Genomic DNA, 13466 nt, shown 5'->3' with positions numbered 1-13466 from the left:
TGACCTTTGTCACTTGGATATATGTCCTTTCTATAATCAATATGAAGACTCAAAACAATAATCAATAGACTAGTGCCGTAATCGATGGATTCTTTATCATTCTTCTATCAATCATTTACAATATTTAAAGGAACCCTCAAAGAAAAACAATAAATCCCATTTAGATAAATTTATATCACCTTGATGATGTATGAATTGTTAAATGCTTAAGTAAAATTCAATATTTAGTCTTATTGAATTTAACTCCCCTAAAGAGCCCAAAAAAACAACAATGCAGATTGACCAATCAATACAATATTACTATTTTCCAAACACTGAAATTACTTATTGCATTCAATCAATTGGACAATCAATTAAAGAAAATAAAATAAAATATGAGGAAATAAAACAAATGGGACAAAAATGATTTCACCAAAAGATGAATCAAACACATGAATCCTTGTCTTAAACTTGAAATACTTTCACCACAAATACATGTGTTGTTGGTGCATACATATAACACAATCCAAAGTGAATAGCAAGATTGACTTTCTATTAAATGTATATGAAAAAATATATCTGGTAATTCTTATTATAATTATGATCTTGACATCCTTTATAGAAATTCAAAGGATGCATACAAGCTTCAGATCATCATGATGCTTCCTTAAAAAAACCTAAAATGTAACTAAACACTTATTATTACAATACAAAGCTTCAATAAAATATTTAATCCAAAATCCATTTCTATTGAAAAGTTGTATCCCTTGGATTTGAAAGAGTAATTAGGTCTTTAATGCCCCTTCGATCTAATTTTGATGAATAGACCCTACACACACAAAATAATCTAATGAGAGACCTTGATATAGAAAATAAATTAGAGTCTTGCATTTAATTTAGATTTTTCCAAAGCTCTTTCTTGTACATAAGCACTAGATCAAAGTATTTATATTCAAAGAATACTATAAAGGTACATAGAATGGTTTCATAAATTTGACAAAGTAAATAACCATTTTGGTAAAAACCCTAATATATTTACATGAGGGAAAAATAATATCTCGATGCCAAGAAGATATCTCTATAAATATTTCATCTCAAGGAACATATAATTTTACTTTAAAAAAACCCTTTCCTTAACATGAAGCATGAAATGAGTTTTTTATATATTAAAGTTCTAGGGATATATATATATATATATATATATATATATATATATATATATATATATATATATAAGTGATTTTAAATTTTTAATAATGACACTTTATCAATATATCTCCCTAGAAACAATACTTGGATAAAAGGCAAGAAAAATACATCATAATAATCATTTACATTAAACTTTCATTTATTTTCCCTTTAAAACAAGTATTAATGAAAACATTTTCACTGGTCTAAAATAACCCATAAGAAAGATTAATTATCCCTTTTATTTACTTGTAAAACAAAATATTTCAATTATATTTTTCCTTTCTAACAACAATTCTCAAGGAATATGATACAACAATTGGTTAGTGTAGAATGAGTTGTTAGGATAGAAAAGAGGATAGGATGGAGAGGTTGAGTGTTCAACTCCCTCTCCCCATCTTTTTTTTATAAAAATTCTAATATATTTAAAACTATTTATTTTCAAAAAAGGGAATAATTAATCAATTAAATATGCATTTAAATAATATTTGACATTTAATCACTACTTACCTTTATCCCTTACCTTTTCACATTTTGAGGAAGAATCAAACATTTACCTTGCAATATTACATTTTTGCAAGGGTTTTTGTACATGCCTTCCCATTTGGTGATATTTGCTAGATTTAGAGCTAGTTATGAAGATTAGATTAAATATGAAAAACCATTTAATAACAGAGCTCTATATCATTTTTATTTATGAAATTTGATCATTAATTCAAATGTATCAAGTAATAACAATCAAAACTATTAATGCTAGGGGAGATGAATAAAATATTATCATGTGCATAATATTTAATCATTTTAGAATAACAATAATATATCAATGAAATAATGTTTAAAAAAATACTTCCCTTTCAATTTTGACACCTGCAAGTTCAAGTGTCAACAGTGGCTCTAATTGGGAATGTGTCCATGCCTAGGCACAACGAGAATCCAATATTCTCTCGAGGAAGAACATATAAAACAAAAGACACAAAAATAGATTAAAAATATGTAAAAAATTTAATCTATTTAAGAAAAATAAAAATAAAAAATATAAGGAAAAAAAATACTTTCCTAAAACAAATCTTTTACCCTCCTTAAATTCCCTTGGTCTTGCAAAGAACAAGGCTTCGACCCCACTTTGACTTCTTATCCGCATAGCAACCATTATTGCAAAAAAAACAAAACATGTTATAGCAATCCCTGATGACTTAGCGATAGACTTTGATCACTATATGTTATAGCAATATCAATTTAAACCTTGAAGCTAACCCAAGCACTATAACTATATCACATAGGGATATGATTTTTTTGATCACTTATCACTATATTTGTGATCAACGATCACATTAGGTTTAGGGTTTCTCTGCAAACACATTTATTAATATACAGGTTCCAACTTCAAATTCATAGATGACTAAGGTGATTGTACATCAACTGAAATGTTTGTATTTCCCATACTGCTATCTATTCTCGTTAGATATGTGCTTGTTTGATCATTGTGCAAGTATCTTTATACAAAAATAAGGTCATCAAATTCAACTGCTCAGTTGGGAGAAATTCTTTGTCCACATTTTCATAAACTATTCCTCCCTTCGCATAAGTGAAAGAGAGACCTGGGAAAGCCTTGGAGATCGAAGACTTAAGAACCACATTCACACCACTCCTCGCCCTCGCACACGCTATAGACTCTGACAGCCAATTCGTTACTCATACTTTGCAATATGGGGCACGACTCACATTGGATAAGGGGTATTTATTTGAAAATATGTCTTGTCCTTAGCACACCATTTTCCAATATTGTGATGCTATGCACAATCTCTTCTTGTAAAAATGCACAGGTGATATCAGGAATTCAAAAGTTAATTGAGTTGTCTCTTACATTGAGGTACGTGCTCAGCCAATAGACTCCTACTCTGGAAGAAATCACTATTTCTTGTGCCACATCCATTGGGACTTCTAATAGAGTTTTGATACTCCAAAGATGTTGTCTTAGAAGCAATGGACTATATGATTCGAGTTGATTGGGAAGGATGGAGATATCTCTTCTTACTCACATTTTTGTAGATCGGGATGGAAGATACTTATTATCAATGAAAATCTTACCGCAACATCTATCAGAACTTTTATAGTTGCCGTGCTTATTTCTATTTATCAACAGTCACGTGCTCATCTTTTAGGAAGGTACATAAATCACCTGACTTGAACCACTCCTACACTCCTTGTTTGAAATTAATCAAGGAAGAGTTAAATGAGAGAGTTCATGGGATCCTACAAAATCATCCTTGCAAGACCCTGATTCTAAATACTTCCAATTGTATCAATTCACACAACATGAGAAGATACGCAGTCTGTTACATGTCATCACAATAAATTCTCTTCCATTGGTTGATGCGAAGCTGTAGCTTCTTGTTGGAAATGAGATTGCGGGAGATCTATCTTCCCGTGATGGGGAAATGGATGTTACCAAGCCATTCATCAATGTTGCTACGATCATATGTTGTGCCACTGTCTATTCAGACATGAATTTGGGGATGCTCGAACCCATTCACCTGCTATTTCATAATCTCTTGGGCTTTTTTGTGCTTTCCATCATTTTACAAAGAAAATAATTCAAAAAACTTTTCCTACAAATCTATCTGGTTTTGAAATTTATTTATATGCTTCCTGCAATTTTTTTTTTTGCTATATCAGAAGATTCATCTTGGAGTTCTCCCGAGATAGCGATAATCTATTAATCCCCATGTCAAAAATATAAATTTTAAAAAATAATTCTTTTTAATTAATATGCGTATTTAAACATATAATTCAAAATACAAATTAGATGAATTTTATCAGATGAATCAATAAATTAGATCTATTAGATTTCTACAATCTATGAAAATGAGATTTTTAATTTCTAGATTTGATTTTGTAGAGTTTTTTTACCATCAACGTTTCAGATCATACTACATGATCCATCATTAGGATGTAAGAGAATCAAAAAATACACTCCTCCAAAGAAATGTTTAAAAATAAGAACCTGATTAAGGAGAACATATTGCTTTAGTTCAAATTTTCTAAATCTCTTATAGCCCAATCATTGTGCAGCTGATGATATAGACCGAGTTACAAAGAACTTGTTGATGAAGACAAGAGCTAAAAAGTTGTATTATTTTCAATGCATACATATGATTATCTTATGTAAAATTTTGTAATGTAAAATCATATGTTACATATTGCCATCAATGCCAAAGGGGGAGATTGTTAGGCCCCAACTAATAATGCAATAGGTAATGCTATAATTGTATGTAAAAGAGTCATATCATTTATTATATTGTCATTGATGTCAAAGTCTTAATTGGCAAGACATTTGTTAGAAATAGATAATACTAGAGCGGGTTGGGGTGGGGGTAATCAATATTTAACAAACTTTTGCCCACAACTGAGTATTGTTAATTACTTTATAACTTGCATATGAAAGTAAACTAACGATGCTAAACAATAAATATAACCATGCACATAGATAACTCACAACACCATTATTTGTTAACTAGGGAAACCCTGGCTAAGGGAAAACCCCAGTGGAGATGATACCCACTAGATGATTCCCTAAACAATAGGATCCTGTTAAGGATATTGACCCTGTTAGGAGTCTATGAAGTACATATAGCATCTTGAGTCCCTATTAGAAGACTAGGCCTTGTTAGAAGCCTCAACCTTGTTAGGAGTTTCTTCAACCTTGTTAGGAGTTGGTAGAAAAAATACAATGTATGCAAGAAGAGCACACTACCCTAACATGCAATTATACAATTCAATTCTTCCCAAGAATAGATATAGATACAATACTTGTTGTCTATTGCACTTCACACTTGTTTTGATCATACAAAAAAAATCACCACATAAGAATCACAATTCTTTCAAGATATTTGTACAATAATTTGCATCATATAATACTTACTCATCTATCATAGATAACACACTTATCTTCATAAGGTAAGATCTTTACTTATACCTCACATACCTACAAAACTATGCTCGATCGACCTTCATGTGTTCACACACTTGACATAATATAAAACAACTTATTGAATAATATCCACAAATTTGTCTCATCATAACTTAGTAATTATTTTGTCACCAAAATAATTCCTAAGGCCATACAATATAATTCTTTGCTATGCTTTGTTCTACACTGTTAAATATTTGTATTAGTATTTTAACCATATCTCATGCTCTACTATCTGTACACCTTACAAATTGGTACACATCATCATGATACTATCATGAAGCTTCCCTCAATTGCACATGAGCTAATTCTCAATGAGTCATCTGTACAATTAACATCTATTCACTGTGCTACTACAAATTGTCTAACACTTAGACAATTTTCTAACTCTAAATGCATCAATGAAATGCTGAATGTATGTTATCATAAATGAATACCATCAATTCATTTATCTAACCATATTGACAAAAATATCCTCCTTTGGCATAGATGGAAACATTTTAGAAAACTGGCTAAGTCTCAAAATGATTTCATACATAGCAAAAACAAAAATAGAAGTAACTACAAAATTGCCTTCAAAACATAACAGTTTTATTCATGTTTTGATGGATCATTACATTCCTTATCACTCCTTTACATTGATAAATACATAAGCTCCCACTTACATATGCATATACATCTATATGATTTTCTTTCTACATAATACTCCCCCTTTGACATCAATGACAAAGGTGTAAAAAATTGTATACAAAAATTTGGGTCTACTGCTAATCAACCTGTTAATCTAGAAAAATAATCTACATATATAACGTTTATTCTTTCTATCTCTTTCTTCTAGTTCTGCTTTACTATCTCGAAGATACTGATTAGTGTGCAAAGTGCATAGGATGCTACTTCAATTGCACTCAAGTCACTATAGGCAAACTTGTCATGAGAAGCCTTAGCTATAAGCCATTCCTCAAGTTGCCTCTAGAAAATGCTCACTTTTGATGATAAAATCTCTCTAAGACTACAAAATCTTCTTGCTACTTTCTCTTTATCAGATTCCAAGTTTCTGATCATATCATGTATCTTTTCCACTTCTACTTCATAGTCTTCAATTTTGGATTCTTGGAATTGTAACTTGACAAAAAAAATTTCAAGTTCACTCAACTTACCTTTAATATGACTCTCAAAGTCTATAAGGTACTTGTATGACTATGCATATTGTCCATACAATCTTTTCTCTTCATCAATATGCTTTTTCAATCCCTTGATATTTCCATCAAGTGCCTTTAGATCATTTTGCACATTGGTGCACACTATGTTAAATAATGTTGCATCATGTTTTACCTGAGCTTGTGTTGAAGCTACTTCTACTAAAGTTATGAATTCCTTATCAAAGGTTTTCACCAACTCCATGGCCTTTGACTGCAAGTCTAGAATAGCTTTAGTTGTAGTAACTATCATTTGCATTATGTCCAAGACTTCAGTTAATGTCTTCTCGAAAGACTTTACTAAAAAAATTCTCAAACAATTTACTCAATGTGCTCATCAAGCCTTTCTGATCTTCATCATTTGATGTCACTACTATTGCCACTGATGGATTGGATTTTGATGCTGATGTTGTTGTCACTAGAGCTACTGCAAAAAAGAGTGGAATTGCTTTTAGTTCTTCACTCTTCTTCTCTTCCTCGGCCTTCTTCTTTTCTTCAGGTAACCTTTCAGCTTCTTTCCTTGCTTCCTCCTTAGCTTTCTTCTTATCTTCTCCTCCTCCTTTTTTTCTGTTCTTCTTTCTTCTTTTCTTCCTCTTCTTTCATTTTCTTCTCTTCCTTTCCTCTTTGTATCCTTTCCTTCTTTATTGCCTCTACTTCTTTCTTCTTTTCTTCTTCCTCATCATCAGAGCTAGAGTAAGTAGTAATATTGCCAAAAATGGATTGGCCAAATGCTGCAAAAGGATTCTCCTTTGTATCCACAATTATGTGCATACTATCCACTTGCATGGAATTGGTACCTGTAACAATGTGAGGTGGTGAGGGTGCCTGTTATGTTTCCTCTACTTCTTTCTCTTCCCTAGAAGGTGTATGTACTTGTACGTATACTGGACTTAGGTTTAGACTGTGCACTCACCTTAGGCACTATAGTCATATAATTTACAATTGCCTCCTTAGTTTCTTTCCTAACATCTTCATAGTTGCTTCCCATTAGAAGAATTTTTCTTCTTTTGTTCCTCAACAAGGGCTCAATACCCTTCAAAATTCTATTTGATTCCTCTTTAGAATCAACATCACATAGTTTATTTATTGTTTTGATTCTCATAATCATATCTTCCTTTGATATTCTCCTTTTCCTATTTACAAGCCTATTATACAGATCTTTTGGTATCTTATTTTGTATATTCTCAAATCTTTTGTTCCTCAAAATCATGTTCCTATTAATAGCATTTTCTAACTGCTTTCTATCCATATTACTATACAAATCATAATATTTATTCAATTATACAAAATTGTCATCATTAATAATTTGCATGTTAAGGTTTTCTACCTTTGGATTCCATGCTTTCTTTCTAGCTATTGTTCTTCCTTCTTGTGCATTTTGGACTACTGGCCTATCTATATTTTCATCCTTTGATTCCTCAGAATCACTGACATGCACTATTTTTCTTCTCTTTCCAGGTTTGTTGGTGGTATGCTTGACCCTTTTCTTGGGACTTACAAAAATGAAACCAATAGATCATCCAGTAAAGAAATAAATGGATGTTTCTTAAACTCATATCACGGTCTTTAACTTACATCATACACATTCTGACTTTTCATTTGGACCATAACTATAAGTATTGGAAAAAATTAGATTCAAGCTTCACAAAATACCTTAATATAATGATTTAGGGCATCTACAACTTTTTGCTTCTCAAACTTCACTTCGCGCTTCAACTCACTATCAAATCGCTCTTTAATTCACTCAAGACACTTTGCATGAACAAATAGTACATACAATCTTTCTTATGATCATTAAATCATTTCAAATTGCACTGCACATTAAATGTGTATCTACCATAGATTCAAATACTGTCTCTGTATACCAATAAGCTTGATTTCTCAATTCCTTCTCACTACAATCATATCAAGACTTGCACACTTGACCATAGCCTTCTCTCTATGTCTATAACCTCCTTTTAACTGCACAACTTCCAATTCTCTCTCTAACATCAGTTCTGGCCAACTGATGCCCTGCCTGAACTAAAACTACTTAATTCAGGTGGGATGAGTCATAAATAATCTATGACTCAATGTCTTATTAGGTGCATCAAAAAATTATTCCTCTAAAACTATATTGGATCTTTCTAGATCTTTAGTTGTCACAAATGGTTCCTTGAACTGATCAACATGTTCCTTAATTGCTTCCTTCTGACTGTTGTCATTTCCATTAACATTTGTTCTATCATTTTTGTTGTTGTTCCTTCTATTATTTAGATTTCTATTAATGTCCCCTCCATCCATTCTACAATATCTTGTTGTCTATTTGGAGTTATTATATAACTGACATACGGGTGCATTTCTCCTCTAATTTTTCCATTCTGATTCTTAGGTGCTCTGTAATTCCTTGCAATGTGTCTAGGATTGTTACACTTGTAACATATGAATGAGTTCTTCTCTCCATTAGATGTCTCTCCATCATTGGATCTATTTCGTGATCTTCTTCTTTCATTACCTACAAGGTTACTATTCCTAAACTTATTTTCATTATTACCATCAAACTTAGGCTTGTTACTGGTGCAGGAGCACCCACATAAAGATTGTACATGTTGCCACATTTCAGACTCTACTAAGTTGTAGAAGTTACCGAGCACCAAAAATTGTTAAGGATAAGATCTTTTCTTGGCATTTGTTCAGACCATTGTGGGGTCATTCTTCCCTATTCTATATTTATCTAGAATATTCTATAAGCCATTTTGGTGAGAAGTCTCTTTGGGTTAGTTTTCCTATTTTGTAATAATCTAGAATGTTCCATATACCATCCTAAAAAGTATAAATAGAGGTTTTAGGTTTAGGTTTAGTCAAGTTTTTGGATACAAAGTTATGGGGAGAAGAAATATTTAGGAGAGCAAGTGTATATACTATTCATTTGATGAATCAATTAGAAGAATATTGTTATCTATCTCTTTCTGGTGCTGGTTCCTTTTGTTTTTTCTTCCGTTGAGTTTATCTCTGCATCATTTTTGGTATCAGAGCTTAGCAAAAGGTTTGGACAAAAAGTGAATTGTGAGTTTGTGTTTGTTGTGATAGGTTGGGAAGAGAACCTGTAGAGTGGCCACAAGATTAGGTTGAGTGGAGAGAACCTAGATAGGAGAAAATGGTCACAAGAGGAGATTTATCTCATGATAAGAAGATACTTTTAGATGCATGGGTTTCATATTGTGATTTTCAGAAAAAAGAAAAGAGAGTAAGAGGAAAAAAAAGAAAAGAGAGTAAGAGGAAAAAAAAGAAAAGAGAAGAGGAAGCTAGAATGAATCAAGAGATAGAAGAGAAAATGAGATTCCTAATGAGGGAACTTTAAAAAGGGGAAGAAAATTTAGGGAGACTAAAAGAGGAGTTGAAGAAAAATATGGAGAAAGAAAATAGTGATTTGGAGAAACATTCCATTGAGATTACAGAAGCTTGTGAAGATGGAATAGAGAACTTGGTTGTCAATGAAGAGAAGACTTGTCCATTGGAAAGGCAAAATGAACAAATTGATGCTAATATAAAAAGTTTGTAGCAAGTAGTTGTTGATGAACCTTATGATAAAAATGTTCTTGAAGATAAAAAAGAGGTTGAAGTAGTAATTGTTGATGAGCCTTGTGATGAAAAGGTTCATAAAGATGGAAAAGAGGTGGACGTGCTGGTTCTTGATGGAACCAAGAGATGACATTTGAAGTTAAGAAAGAAAGTGGTATGACCTATCAAAAGGATAATAGTTGTAGCAAGGAAGAGATAGATAAGGATCAAATAGTGATGAATTTTTCTCCAAGCATGGAGATATTGCAGCATAAAGACATCGAAAAAAGGTTGCAAAGGTTCCTATAGTGAACCCAATTGATGAATTCATATATGATGAGCTCCCATTTGTTTTTTCTAATCCATTTATTATAGGTTTATAGGAGTTCTACCTAAATGCTTATGTGGAAGAGGTTTATGAAAATATGAAAGTTGACTTGGGTACTTGGCTAGAGTACAAACAACAAATACCAAGGAATTGGAAGACAAGAAAGAGGAAGAAGAATCTAAGGGACTTGGATTCTATTGTCCCTAGGAGTATGGTGCAGGAGTACCCACATAAAGATTGTACATGTTGTTGCATTTCAGACTCTCCCAAGTTGCAGAAGTTATAGAGCACCAGAAATTGTTTCTAGGATAAGATCTTTTCTTGGGATTTGTTCAGACCATTGTGGGGTCATTCTTCCCCATTCTATATTGATCTAGAATATTTTGTAAGTCATTTTGTTGAGAAGTCTCTTTGGGTCAATTTTCCTATTTTGTAATAATCTAGAATATTTTGTAGACCATCCTAGCAAGTATAAATAGAGTTTTTAGGTTTAGGTATAGTCAAGTTTTTGGATACGAAGTTACGAGAAGAAGAAATATTTAGGAGAGAAACTGTATATACTATTCATTTGATGAATCAATTAGAAGAATATTGTTATCTATCTCTTTCTAGTGCTGGTTCCTTTTTTTTTTTTTCCTCTTTCATTGAGTTTATCTCTGCATCACTTACATTCTACTACCTTATGTCCATAACATGACAATTATAATAGTAGAAATTAGTAATGGGTTTAAAAGACTTACATGTGCAATCTCTTTTCATGTGTCCAACTTCATTACATATGAAACATTTACCTCTAAACTCATGTCTTACTTCATTGGGTGGTTCATTTTTCTTAGGTTTATCAACTTGTTCTGTTTTCTTAGGTTCAATATGTTTTTTTGATAAATCAATTAATTCTACTTCCTTTGATACTTTAGTAGATCTGCTTGATTCTACCTTGCTCAAATTAGATTTCGTAGGGGACTCAATAACTAGATTAGGTTCTCTTATGATTTCAACCTTCTTGTTTGATTTCTCTCCAATTAGATATCCAAGTCCTGTCTTGTCATAAGAAGGTCTCTGATGAAATATCTGTTGATCTATTAGTTCACTATTGGAGTAAAGTTTCTCTAACTATTTCTTAGCTTGTGTCAATTCTGGTTTCATAATAATGTTGTACTTCTCTAACTTAGCATGTTCAATCTTGATAGTATCTAGTTCAAATGTAACTTGATTTAACTAAGATCTAAGATTTGCATTCTCAATTTTTAGTTCTAGTTCATTTGTGCTACCATTCTTCTTAAGACTCAACTTAAGTTCAATGATTTTTATTTCATGTTTCAAGATGTCATTTTCCTTCTGAATATCTCCTACTTCATCATTATCACTAGTCTGGGCAATTGATTCTTTTCCAAATTCTAAATCATCAATCTTGTCTTTTAATTTTCTAATGAAAACTTTTGCATCTTCACATCTATCTTTTAGGTTATCTCTTTCTTTAGTAAGAAGGTCAATTTGCTCAAGAGCTTCTTCTAAGTTTTTCTTTAATTGTTTCATATCTTCAGGTATCTTACTTAAGTTATTAAACTTCTTCAAAGTAACTGTGCTTTGATACCAATTGTTAGAAATAGTTAATATTGGGAAGGGGTGCGAGGGGTGAATCAATATTCTACAAAGTTTTGCCTTCAATTGAATATTGTTAATTACTTTATAACTTGCATATGAAAATAAATAATAATGTTCAACAGTAAATGTAACCATGCACATAGATAACTCATAACACCATTATTTTTTAACTAGGGAAACCCTGAGAAAATCTCAGTAAGGATGATACCCACTAGATGATTCACTAAACACTAGGATCCTGTTGAGGATATTGACCCTGTTAAGAGTCTATGAAGTACATATAATGTCTTGAGTCCCTATTAGAAGACTAGGCTTTGTTAGAAGCCTCAACCCTATTAGGAGTTGCTTCTACCCTATTAGGAGTTGGTAGAACAAATACAATGTATGCAAGAAGAGCCCATTGCCCTAACATGTAATTATACAATTCAGTTCTTCCCAAAAATAGATATACATATAATACTTATTATCTTTTGTTCTTCACACTTGTTTTGATCATACATTAGAATTCACACCACATAAGGATCACAATTCTTTCAAGCTCTTTGTACAATAATTTCACATAATATCACACTTGTTCGTCTATCATAGATAGCACACTTATCTTTGCAAGATAAGATCTTTACTTATACCTCACATACTTACAAAACTATGCTCAATCAACCTTTATGTGTTCACATGCTTGACATAATATAAAATAACTTATGTAATAATATCCAAAAAGTTAGCTCATCATAGCTTAGTAATTATTTCATAACCAAAATAATTCCTAAGGTTGTACAATACAATTATCTTCCATGCTCTATTCTGCACTATTAAATACCTATATTGGTATTTTAACCATATCTCGTGCCATACTATTCATTTTCACTTGTGCATTGGTACACATCATCATGATACTGTCATGAAGCTTCCCTCAACTGTGCATGAGCTAACTCTCAACAAGTTGTCCATACACTTAACATCCGCTCACTATGCTACTGCAAACTATCTAACACTTAGACAATTTTATAACTCTAAATGCATAAAGGAAATGTTGAATGTATGTTGCTATAACTGAAAACCATCAACTCATCTATATGACCATATTTCCAACAACATTATGCTAACTCAGTAGAGTACCATATCATTTGATTGATGGAGAGGATTTGAAGAAACTATTGTTGGATACAATTGATTAATTGTGTATTGTATTTGATGTTACACAAATGTCATATCATTATTAGTTAGTGTATGTTAAGCTCACTTAGGTAGTGAAGACAATTTTCTATGTCTACCAAGGACTCTTGCTCAGAAGGCAATGTCTACCGAGTTCACTTGAGCGTCGAAGGAAAGTCTATAGAAGATGAGTGTTAACTAAGCTCACTCAGTTAATGAAGAAAAGTTGGATGGAACTAGTGTTAATCGAGCTCACTCAATTTCCAAAGGATCATTACGAGTTTGTAGTATTAACCGAGCTTCTGTTGGTTAACACAGGAAATCATTTCTGAGTTAGTATTTACCGAGCTAGGTTGACTAACAAAGGATTTTTTTGTTTTGACATGTTAAGCTTAATTATTTTATCCATTGGTTCTAGCTAACTGAGGTGATGAATATTAGTTATTCTAAGTTGTATATGAGCCAACTTGACAATGTGAAAGTTATAAGGCCAAGTTGTGGATTC

The sequence above is a fragment of the Cupressus sempervirens genome, chromosome 1 (genome assembly GCF_028749045.1).
Source record: "Cupressus sempervirens isolate cs-2001-9-10 chromosome 1, ASM2874904v1, whole genome shotgun sequence".
Taxonomy (NCBI): Eukaryota; Viridiplantae; Streptophyta; class Pinopsida; order Cupressales; family Cupressaceae; genus Cupressus; species Cupressus sempervirens.
This window is presented reverse-complemented; position numbering follows the sequence as displayed.